This window comes from Primulina eburnea, chromosome 1 (assembly GCF_022965805.1).
Source record: "Primulina eburnea isolate SZY01 chromosome 1, ASM2296580v1, whole genome shotgun sequence".
NCBI classification, from domain to species: Eukaryota; Viridiplantae; Streptophyta; class Magnoliopsida; order Lamiales; family Gesneriaceae; genus Primulina; species Primulina eburnea.
Window position 1 is genome coordinate 51484072 of NC_133101.1, and position 13035 is coordinate 51497106.

Below are 13035 nucleotides of genomic sequence, written 5' to 3' on the forward strand. Positions count from 1 at the left end.
CAAAAAGAATGTAGAATATTTGTTCACCAGACAAACTATACAAAAAGATCCTTAAACGTTTTAATATGGATAAATCAAATCTTTTAAGTACTCCAATGGTTGTTAGATAATTAAACATAGAAAATGATCCATTCCTTCTATGTGAAGATGATGAAGATATTCTTGGTCCAGAAGTACCATATCTAAGTGCTATTGATGCCCTTATATATCTTACAAATTTTACAAGTCCTGATATATCTTTTGCCGTAAAAATTGGTAAGATTTAGCACATATCCAACAAAGAGACACTGAAATGGAATTAAACATATATTCCGTTACTACGAGAAACGACAGACTTAGGACTTTTGTATTCAAAAGATGCTAACCCAAGTATAATTGGTTATGCCGATATTGGATACTTATCTGATCCACATAAGGAACGTTCCCAAACTGGATATGTATTTACTCGTGGAGGCACTGCAATTTCTTGGTGTTCACAGAAACAAACACTCGTAACAACTTCATCAAATCATGCCGAGATTATTGCACTACATGAAGCAAACTGTGAATGTGTGTTTAAAATCAATGACCCAACATATCCAAATCTCATGCGGATTATCATTTCACGGGAAGCATGTGATACTATATGAAGATAATGCTGCATGTTCTGCTCAAATGAGAGAAGGATACATAAAAAGCGATAGAACTAAACATATTCCTTCTAAGTTCTTCGCATTCACCAAAGAGCTTGAGAAGAATAAATATATTGATATTCGTCACATTCAATCTAGTGAAAACTCATCAGATCTCTTCACAAAAGTACTTCTTACGACAATACTCAGAAATCACATATATAATATTGGGATCCGCAATCTACGAACTTTGTGAAGAATTCTTCGTGTCAACATGAGGAGGAGTTTACATGACTTCACTCTTTTTCCCTTACTATGGTTTTTATCCCAATGAGTTTTTCTTAGTAAAGTTTTTAACGAGTTAGTATAAAAACATGTAATGAAGACAATCATTATGATCATTATCACAAGGGAGAATGTTGAAAATTAATATTCAAAATAAGTGTATTGAATATTTGAATGTTGAAATAAGATTTGTAAAAATTAGAAATTTGTGTGTGATGATGAAGATAATGATAATTTATTTTTTGGATTATTATCAAAGAAATTCTATAAATAGCCTTACCATTTGAAACGACCTTAACTTCTAATTCATTTTAATTTACACTAGTTTTTTTTTTGTAAAGTCATGCATAATTATTTCATCATTTATAAACTAGCATAAATAATCAAATAAACAAAACTCCATTTCATCTATAATCATTCATGCAGAATAAGTAAAATAAGCATTAAAAGTCTAAAATTTAGCTCAATAATTCTAGCACCCTAACAGTCTATAAATAAAAGCGATAATCCATAAAATCATCAAAAGTCTTTAACATATGCGGAATTTCTAGGTCATCGGGTATGCATTGCGCCCTCCGAATAACTCGATAGTCTGCATCTCAAGACCCAACATCATCATTTCCTGCAACCATTCAAACTTTAATAACTTAGCATGCTCAAACCTCATATAGTAAGTACATAACTATACAATCACATGCATAAAAATTACTTCTACTAAAATTAGATTTTTCCATGCAATCACGAAATCTTCAAATATGCAACTTTTGAAATCATGCTTAAATATGAACATTTTCCTTTTAAAATGATCCTTTTTATGTGAAGTCCGCTCCTCGAAAGTGACAGCTTTTATTCGATTGATCAATCTATAAATCATAGTACTAGGCCGCCGGGTTCAACGTCCACAATTTTGACGATCTCACCGACTATCATAAACATAACTTCATCGTTCACGTTTTCAACGGATAAGTTATCATTGAGATTCCCGCCCACGTTTTCGACGGTTCACTCCCTTTTGTTATTGCAAGTTCACCATTCACGTTTTCAACGGATCCCTTACTACCTTTTCGTCACGATCAATTTACATTCCTCAAAAATATTTCCCTTTACCTTTTAATTTCATAAAACATTCACGACTTTCCATATTCTTTAAAATTCCCAAAAATGGCTCATATCATTCGTATACGTCGAAATTGCTAACAATAGAAAATACATGCAAATACGTTAAAACTTCTAAAAATAGCATATATGAATCATGCATATACTTTAAAACTTCTAAAAATATCCTTTAACATGATTTGGAATTGTTTTAGGAAATTGCAAACCGCCATCGTTTTCCTCGAACCGACCGCACATGTTTCAACGCTATACGTATCCGGACGACCCTAGACTCTGACTCAAGGAGACAACTCGATTTTAAAACTTAAAAATACCCAAAAATATCCAGTAGCTTGCTGGAAATTTAATCTTATGTCTACGTTTAAAAAACGACTCAATTCGCTTATCGGATGGATCGTTTACCATCGTTTTCGTGTTTTCGGTAAAACAAATGACCAAACTACCCTCCCGACTCGAACCAACCCGAGACCAGACCTTTATTAACATCCTAGGACTCAATATAAGTTGCTGGAAGTCCCCAAACCCAAGCCAGAACCAAAACAAGGATTTAGAATTTAACCTAGGCTCACTTCGCTCCTATTTTGACACGTTCTGGCAATTTATGACCCCGAACGGACCACGGCTCGAAACGAACTCGAACCAGGCCCTAGAACCCTTCCTTAGACCCTAAATAAGACCATGTTCAGGCCCTTTTGAACACAGACCAGACGCTTAAGTCACCATCTCCCCCACAGCATCCGCGTGCCGAATGCATCTTCATGTGGAGAATTGGAACAAAGGCTCCAGCGGCTATGGCTGCCATTGGTTCGACTTTTGGCTCACACTAGCCCCTCACTAGGACCCTAAGGCACGTCCCCAGCCCCTGGTCCAACCATTAAACCAACCCCTTAGCCCTATGAACCTAACGCCCCAAAACAGCCCACAAATTGCATGTTTATGGAGTTTTAGTTCCAGCCCCAAACCAGCACATCCAAGCCTTAACCAGACCTATCCTAGACCTTTCTATGACTCTAAACCACACCTCCAGAACGTGGCTAGGGTCCCATGCAGCCCCCATGGCCGTAGAAACCCCAAAGCCGCACCCTTCCCCTTCACGGCCTGCACGCGTTTTGCGTGCAGGGATGGTCGGATGGACAGCCCCCTTGCGGCTTTCCATTGTGACTTTTATCCCTTCAAACCTCCTCTTAAACATCTATATCAGCCCTTGAATACCTTGGTTTAAATCCCTCCTTCAACAATTCAATAAACATCAAAAATCTTTTATGAAAACATGAGACACGCATGTAGAAAACTTAAAACCATAATCCTTACAAGTTTTTCACACAAAAATCAGAATCATGCAATATTATGGATTGAATGGTGCTTGAAAAAGGGTTTAAAAACATGCCTTGATCCTTATTTCTTACTAGATATGAGAGAAGGCGCGACGAGAGACGAATGTGGTGCGAATTTTTCCTTCGTTCCTTGCTTCCTCTAGGTTTCGGCCTCCTAGTGCTCTAGTGTGTGTGAGTGTGTGCTGATGGATGGGGGACACGTGAATGAGGAGTTTGTGGTAGGGTAGGATTCTTTTAAATAAGTTAATAGTGGGCTTAATTTACATGATGGGCCCTAATTATTTAATTAAATCTTTCCTACTCTAGTTCCAATTAAGCAATTAATAATTACTTAATTAATCTTTGCTAAGAGTCCCAACAAACTTTAAAATATTTGGTGCTACTCGTTTCTACTATCGCACGCCCGAAACTACTAATTTTCTTCGTAAAAGTTCATTACCGATTAAGTTCGTCCCTTACTATAAATTTATTTCCGCTTTCCTAATTTAGACTTTCTAAATATAGAATTTATATTTATAACTTTCTAAAAATAGAAACTTTATCAAAATCGTCCCCGGTTCTCTCGCCTTTGCCGTACATCGTGAATTCGACTGCAGAAGGTTCATATTCATAGCATTCGATTAAATAATCATTTAACCATGCAAATACTTAAGCTTACTTCTAGACTATAAATTCAAATAAATTTGCATGCATGCATGTGGTTAGTGTGTTCGAGTTTCCAAGCGTTACAATTCCTCCCCACCTTAAATAGAATTTTGTCCTCGAAATTTTTTCTAGTCTTGATTATTGAAAAGCTTAGTCTCCATCATTCACTTTATACTTCATATCTTTAGATCACGGTTGAGATCAATTTCTTTCACCTATATAAAACAATGAACCCTCCTCACTTGTCACTTTTTCACTCTCGCTTTCTCCATATTCTTTCTTCATACCTCCGACGTACTGTGCTTCAGTTCCGGCATGATGTTCTTCTCCTTCGGCAACTGCTACTATCTCCTTCAGACCTTCAAACAACTCGTAAGTTTTTTTGTCCCTCGCCATTTTTCCAAAATATGTCAGACTCTACCAGGAGAAGTTTTCAGAAACTAAATAATAATAGACTGAGAGATTCATCTTATATTACCGGTCATAGAATCATATGTCTTAGCTAAGACATGAGTTGTCTAATTTTGCTGATCGACACACACAAAAAAACATTTTTTTTAAAATCCGATATTATTAAGATTTTACAATAATATATTATCAAACGAAAGTCGAATAATATGAATTATTTTTTGGGTTCTTCAGAAACGAGCCCATAAAATCTTCATAACTTGTAAGCTACATTTGCGACACTAGCATTTTGGTACGTACGATAATTGGCCGGCTATGGTCAATGGGTTTAGGGAGTTGGGCATTCATTCGTGCATTCATATTGAAAATATATGAAATGATATTACAAAAATGATATTTATTTCAACTTATTCGTAATTTTCGACAAATGTAGTACTAGTTTTTTTTGCCAATTCCATTTTTTTTAAAAAGAATTATTAATATTATTGCAAACAAAATGAGATGACTGTCCGATGATAAAACGATTGAATTTAGAAGTAAGTATCTTTTAAGATATATATACCACGGTACATATTTCAATATGATAACGTGTCACAATTTCCCTATATGATAATATTACACACATATATTATTTATTATTGTTGTTGTTGTTATTATTATTATTATTATTATCTACACTATATATAAATTTTGTTGTTTTTAGTGGTCCGACTTTGTGTCAACGATTACTTTTACAAAAATACCATATTCATTTAAGTAAGTAATATTTTTCATATAATTTAATCATAACCACAATACATAATCTACTTTAAAAATTCACAATTTCACATATTATATTTACAAATCATGTATTTAATATAATTACATCATCTTTATCTAAATAATAATTTAAAAATATAAATCAACTCAATATATTAATGATCATATTCGTTTGTAAACGGCGAAGGATAGGACAAAGCAAAATGCGATAAACAATGAGAGATTTTGTTCGAACCTCTACTAATATTACGAATTCTCAAAAAACAACCAGACTGAAGAAACTCCTAAATATTCGAGATAAGAAAATCATCATGACTTATAATTTCCGTAGGGTCTTTTAATGCACTAACCGCTTGAACCGAATATGAAAACACACACACATTACGATAATTATCTTGCACAGCGAGTTTCAAGCAAAAAAAAAAAATAGCATTGAGTTATGCAACAACCACCGAACCTGGATGACGTCTACCATGGCCTGAAGCCACGCAGATAATCCATGGTGGTTTCTAATCACTGCGCCCACACTATTGAATCCACATATATTTATGTTCCATACATTAAATTTGTAAACACAACTTTCATTTAAAATCTTTATCGTTAACGATAAAGATTTATACATTTTTTGGTATAATTTTATAGAGATCAGCATAAATAATAAAGTAAAGTAAACTGGAAAGGGAATAAATTTACCGTCGCCATAAAAACCTTTAATATTTACATTATTATACTCTCATACATTATATTAATAATTCTTTAAATTTTAAATAAATATTTTTTAAAATTTCATATAATGGGATCCGATATGAGTAATTTTTTCTAATAAACAATCAATAAATTTGACCCTCTCATGAATTTAATCCCATCACGGCGTTGAATTCTTGTTTGTGTACGTGCCACATCATTAGTGATATTATGTATTATTTTATCTCCTAATTATGAAATTAACTAATTTGTTTTACTATATTTTCCATTGATTTTGGGTCCCCATTAGTGCACTGTACCAACTAACCATATTAACTGATAAATATATAATTTTGGAACGGATTATGTGAGTTTAAGGGGTTTTTATTTTAGGAGAACTTTAATTTTATTTTTAAAATAAAAATTTTGATCAAAATCCGATCGGTCGAATCCGTTAAACTTTGTGTATCGGATCATAATATATTTGATTTTATATTTAAATAGATTGAAATATGTATATGTGTTTCATAATTTATCGAATCGAATCGAACCCCTATTTATATTTATTTATATATTCAAACAATTATTATATATTTATAGGAGGGTCAGAATAGTTTTTCAGTGTTCCTGTGCAGCAAGATCTAATTTTTAGTTATTTTGATATAAGTTTTCTATGTGTTGTATAGGTCTAGCAGTTTTATTAATTTACACAGTTTGTCAGAAATTTTAAACTAATATAGCATGCACTATCAGTGCCCTGCGGAGTAAGGATTAAATTATATTGTATAATACGCTTTTGGATTCAAAGAAATAATATTTCTTCTCTATTTTGGTTATTTTATTTTCTCATAAAATAAAATATTTTATTTTATGAGAAATAATACTGCTTTAGGTGCATGGATTGATGATTTGCTTCCATAATTTAGGCTTCCCAATTCAAGCATGGATATACTTTTGCATATACCTGCAATTAACTCCATATCTATACAAGGTTGATAGCGAAAATTCGAAATCTAGGGTTGCATCCCACCATTCATGTATTTTTTCGCTTTTCTTACGTCTTTGTTTTGCACAATTCTTCCATGATCTTGCGATATTTCCCATAAATTTCGAAAAAACTATGCATGCACAAGTGTCTACACTATTAAGCTCAATCATTAGAGATTTCCAATGCATAAATATTTCCAATATATTTCTCATTCTAATACAAGAATCCAAGATCCTAATTTCAGCATTGCAAATGTTAATTACAAGGTTTTTTTTAAAAAAAGAAATCTGGTTCTCACAAGCTAGCTATATATTTTCGAGCTCGAGTAACTCGATACGTTATCGAGTCGAACTCGTTCTCTAAAATTAATACTCGATTGAGTCGAGCTCGAATTCAAGTAGTTCAAATTTTTTTGAGTCGAGCTCGAGTAGTGTGATATTTGTGCTTGACTCGAATCGATTGCACAACTAGTTTGGATTGGAACCATACCAAAAATATGTTTTTAAAAATGAAAAAAAATCTAATTTTATAACTTATTTTTTTGCATATTTATGACCAACATAGATAATGTTCGAAATTATTGATTCTAAATCTGAAAATTCAGATAGGTTTACATAGATAAATAGATACTGGTCGGGGAGCAATTTTAGTTTTTTTCACATAATCGGACTAATTTTATATAATACACTTGATTGATTCCTTGCACATTTAAATAAAAAAAAGTTCATTAATTAAAGAGAGAAAATGTTTGGCCGACCCCCCAAATACCTGCGTGCACGTTTCGACATATATCGACTCCATGAATATTAACAAATTGTAATATATGGGGGAATGGGGATGCATATAAAAGCAGTATTATTCAAGGTTAGACAACTTGGTTTGTCTACTTTTTCTGGAAGATGGAATCATTTGACGTTGGTGTATTAAGTGCTTCCAGTTAAGCATTAACTATTTCAAATTTTTTTTTTTTTTGGGTATCTGATTACGCAAAAATTATAATTTTGTTGTCCTCAATAGAAATGCAAGTTGGATTGGCATGGAGTTTTACATGAGACTCGGAAAGTGAATGATTTGAGTTCTTATATTTTGACATACAAGAGTGTTTGCGAGTCCATGGTGGTGCATCATAATTTCCATATTCATATGAACTTAAAAAATACTATTTAATTCTATGAACATAAATTACTGCTTTTAAAAAGGGAGAAACTTTAGTAATTAAATAAATGTAAGCTATAAAAAAGGCGAACTAGAGAACATAGTTTTGGATCACTTTTCTGGTAGCTGTGCTGTCACTGCCATATATATTTTTTTATATTGAAGTAGTTAAGATGCTATATGGTTAAATTTTTGTTGGAAAATATAGAGCCTCCGGAACAATTCCGACTAAAAAATTAATTTAGATCAAATCGAAACACAGCGGAAGCGGTTACATAATTTCGTAAATTATGATCGAACATATGAATATAAAATAACTGTGAATTTAAATAAAATTAGTTTACTAGAAAACTAACCTCTTGTAGTTTTTCTTTTTCGCGAATGCGTAGAAACCACGGCCTTCCAGTACGATCTTTCCTATCAACGATAGTGTGTGAGCACTCAAAAAACACAAAAGTTAGAAATCAAAACTTTTATTTTATTCTCTACTCTCTTTTCAACCCTTAAAAAAGTAGAGAATGGATTGTCTTTATCTATAAAACCTAAGATCCTATTTATAATAATTCAAAACCAAAATCCAAATCTCATTCAAATTGGGACTCTCGACCAAATCATATAGGATAGGCAAAGATTTGATTTTATTTTTTGAATATTATATTTTATGCCTTTTAAAACCATTTTAAAAGTCATAAGATTTCTAAAATCTTATTAAAAATAAATTAGAATCTTATTCTAACTTATTTAGATGTAAAATAATATCTAAATTTTATTCACAATATATTAAAGATATTAAATAGGATTTCTAGGATCTTATCAAAATAAATTAGAATCTTATTCTAACTTATTTTCAGATAGCAAATAATATCTACAATTTATACACAATAAATTAAAGATATTATAATCAAATTTTGGATATTACCATAATAATCCAAATATATAATTATCTCATAATTATTATTTAATATAATTAATATCTCATTATCAATTATATTTATCTCCAAACTTTTGGAGTTATGGAAACATTTTTCCATATTCATACATGATTTCTAAATCGCATTTTTAATCCGTCATTAATTTGAAAGGCGTACCGGGGACAATGGACTCATAATTAGAAAGCTCTAATAAATTATATAAATAATTAAACTCTTTAATTAATTTATCTAATTTATTAATTCCATAATTACTCCACTAAAAACATGGAATTGCACTGTTCATCATTATGAAATATCTTACTCTACAAAATTGAGCAGTTCATTGATATAATCATTACATATGGATTAATCCTCCATAGACAATTCGTAATCGAAGCTAGGAATATTCCGTTTACTTCTTCAATTACTTCTTATCCTCATTTACCATTAATTCACTAATGAGTGGTTTAATTTATAACTTAATTATAAATTAGTTGGGCCCACCACTCATTTCCAGAATCAACAAATGAGGGAATCGTCTTTCTACTTCTCGTAAGAAAGAATGGATTCCATGTCTGTGAATTCATATTCCCAGCCATTTATTTCAAATATAAATCTAAAATGCAAGTAATGAAAAAAATTCACAATTGCAAATTTTAAACAAGCAAATTAAGAATCATATTGAAATGAACAGGAGTTTATAATCACATCAAGATTAAGATTTGTCCATATATGATCATCTTATGATTTAAATAGAATTTCATATTAACAACGGAATTTATTATGAAATATATAATTAAATCGGTCCTAGTCTTACATAATCTCATTATATGTAAATGCCCCCATCTAGATGTCTCTACATCGACGTTCCGGATAAGACAGTCACATTCATAATGTTCATGGGCCGCATTACTGATGTTTTACTTAAAGATCCCATACTTTAATTAATTTCATCACGGACTTAATTTAAGTTTATTATCCATAATTTTAATACTCATGTATATATAACTTTTATATATACTAAAATCATGGTTACATCCAATAAACTAGAGATTTTACTATGATATTCATGATAATATTATTTCATGCAAATAAGTTCAATAATAAATGTCGTTTTTATTAATAATAAAACTATAATCTAATTACATTACTTTAAGGGCACTATCCCCAACATTCTCCCACTTGCACTAAAGCATGTGAGACATGTCTCTAAGTCCTAGATTTAGCATGTGCCTCTCAAACACTTTTTTAGGCAGTGTCTTGGTGAATGTATTAGCCATGTTGTTAGCAGACACAATCTTGAGAATAGAAGCGTCACCTCTTTGCACTATCTCCCGTATCAAGTGATACTATCTTTCTATATGCTTCGATCTCTTGTGACTACGAGGCTCCTTCGAATTAGCCACTGCACCACTGTTTTCACACCACAAAGTGAGTGGATTATTCATATTTGGAACAACTTCCAAATCGGATAGGAATTTCTTAAGCCACACAGCTTCTTTAGCAGCTTCGGAAGCAGCTATGTATTCGGGCCTCCATGGTCGAGTCGGCTGTGCTGGATTGCTTGATGCTTCTCCGGACTATGGCACCGCCACCAAGAGTAAACACTGATCCAGACGTCTATTTTCGAGTATCTCTATCTGATTAAAAGTCTGAATCAGTGTAACCGTCTATTTTAAGGTCTCCACCTGAATAGACAAGCATATAATTTCTCGTTCTTCGAAGATACTTGAGAATATTCTTTACCGCTTTCCAATGATCCAAACCAGGATTTGACTGAAAACGACTGACTATCCCCACGGCATAACATATGTCTGGCCTAGTGCACATCATTGCGTACATAAGGCTGCCTACTGCAGAGGCATAGGGAACACGTCTCATGTCCTCGACTTCTTGCGGTGTCTTAGGACACTGCTCCTTAGAGAGGACGATTCCATATCGGGTTGGTAGATAACCTTTTTTGGAATCTTGCATTCTATAACGCAATAACATCTTATCAATATAAGTAGCTTGAGACAATGCCAACAATTTGTTCTTACGATCTCGAACGATTCGAATTCCAAGAATATAATTTTCTTCTCCCAAATCTTTCATTTGGAATTGCTTGGCTAGCCACCCCTTTACTGTAGACAATTTTTCAACATTATTCCCAATAAGAAGAATGTCATCTACGTAAAGCACTATGAATACCACTTTTCCATCTTTGATGTGCTTGTATACACAAGGCTCATCAACACTTTGATCAAAGCCATAATATCTGATTGTTTCATCAAATCTATGGTTCCATGATCTCGAGGCTTGCTTTAGTCCATAAATAGATCTAAGAAATTTGCAAACCTTTTGCTCTTGGCCTTGCACTATAAAACCCTTTGGTTGCTGCATGTAGATTTCCTCGTCTAGATGACCATTCAGAAAGGCCGTCTTGACATCCATCTGCCATATTTCATAGTCAAAATGAGCAGCAATTGAAAGTAAGATGCGTATAGATTTAAGCATGGCTACAGGAGAGAAAGTCTCTTCATAATCAACTCCATCTCTTTGGGTATAACCCTTTGCAACCAATCTTGCTTTGAAAGTCTCTACTTTCCCATCTGAACCTCTCTTTCTCTTATAGATCCATTTACACCCAATAGGTCTAACCTCTTCAGGTGTATCTACAAGAATCCAGACAGAATTAGAGTATATCGACTCCATTTCTTGGTTCATAGCTTCAAGCCACCTTTCTTTGTCAGGATCTTCCATTGCATGTTGAGATGACAATGGATCATCTTCCACCCCATCGGTGACAGCAACATTTTCCTCTTCATCTTGACGATAGCGGAGGGGTGGTTTAACTACCCTCCCACTACGTCGAGGTGGTATGATATCTTGACTTGGTTCAATGGTATCATTAATGGTTTCCTTAATAACTTTAGTTGGACTTCGAATGATCTCATCATTGAGTAACTCCTCGAGTACTGTCTTACTTCGAGGCTTGAAGTTAGCCATATAATCATCTTCAAGAAAGATGGCATTTTTCGATACAATTACCTTATTATCTTGAGAATCATAAAACCAACCTCCTCTCGTTCCCTTGGCGTATCCCATGAACAAACACACTTTTGAACGTGGATGCAATTTTCTAGTCTTTCCTTCCAGAACATGTGCTGGGCATCCCCATATGCGAAAATGAGATAACCTAGGTTTTCTCCCATTCCACAACTCTAGAGGTGTTTTAAGGATTGACTTCGATGGCACTGCATTCAGAATGTAAGTGGCCGTCTCTATTGCATAACCCCAAAACGAGATTGGCAGTGATGAGTAGCTCATCATAGATCTCACCATATCAAGCAAAAAGCGATTTCTCCTTTCAGCAACACCATTTTGCTGAGGTGTACCAGGTGCAGTGAGTTGGTATAAAATATCATGCTCTAGCAAATAATCTTTGAACTCGGTATCAAGATACTCGCCGCCTCGATCTGATCGAAGACACTTTAAAGATTTACCTAGTTGCCTTTCGGCTTGCGCATGAAATTCTTTGAACTTTTCAAAAGTCTCGGATTTTCTATGCATGAGATAAATATATAAATACCTTGAATAATCATCAATAAAAGTTACAAATTACTCATAACCACCTCTAGCTTGTGTAGTCATAGGACCACATACATCACTATGTATAAGCTCTAGTGGTTCCTTGGCCCTATTGCCCTTTGCGGAGAAAGGTCTCTTAGTCATTTTTCCTTCTAAACAAGATTCACAAACAGAAAGAGTGCCAACACTTAGCTATCTTAAAGGACTATCCTTTACAAGTCTGGTTACTCTTTCTAAGGATATATGCCCCAACCTTAGGTGCCATAGATATGTTTTATCTTCATGAGAAACCTTTTGCTTTTTGTTTTTGGGATGTTCTACTTTAAATATTTCGACATTAAGCAGTGGTGGTTCATTTGGCCTTAGAATATATAGTCCATTTTCGATTGAAGCAGTACAAATCATACGACCATTTCTCAGAATAACAATCTCATTATTATCAAAAGAAAGCGAATAAAATTGTTCATGCAACTTGGAAACAGAAATCAAATTTCTACGAAAACTAGGAATAAAATAAACATTGTTCAAAACCAAATGTCTATCATTAAATCTAAGTTTAATAACTCCCT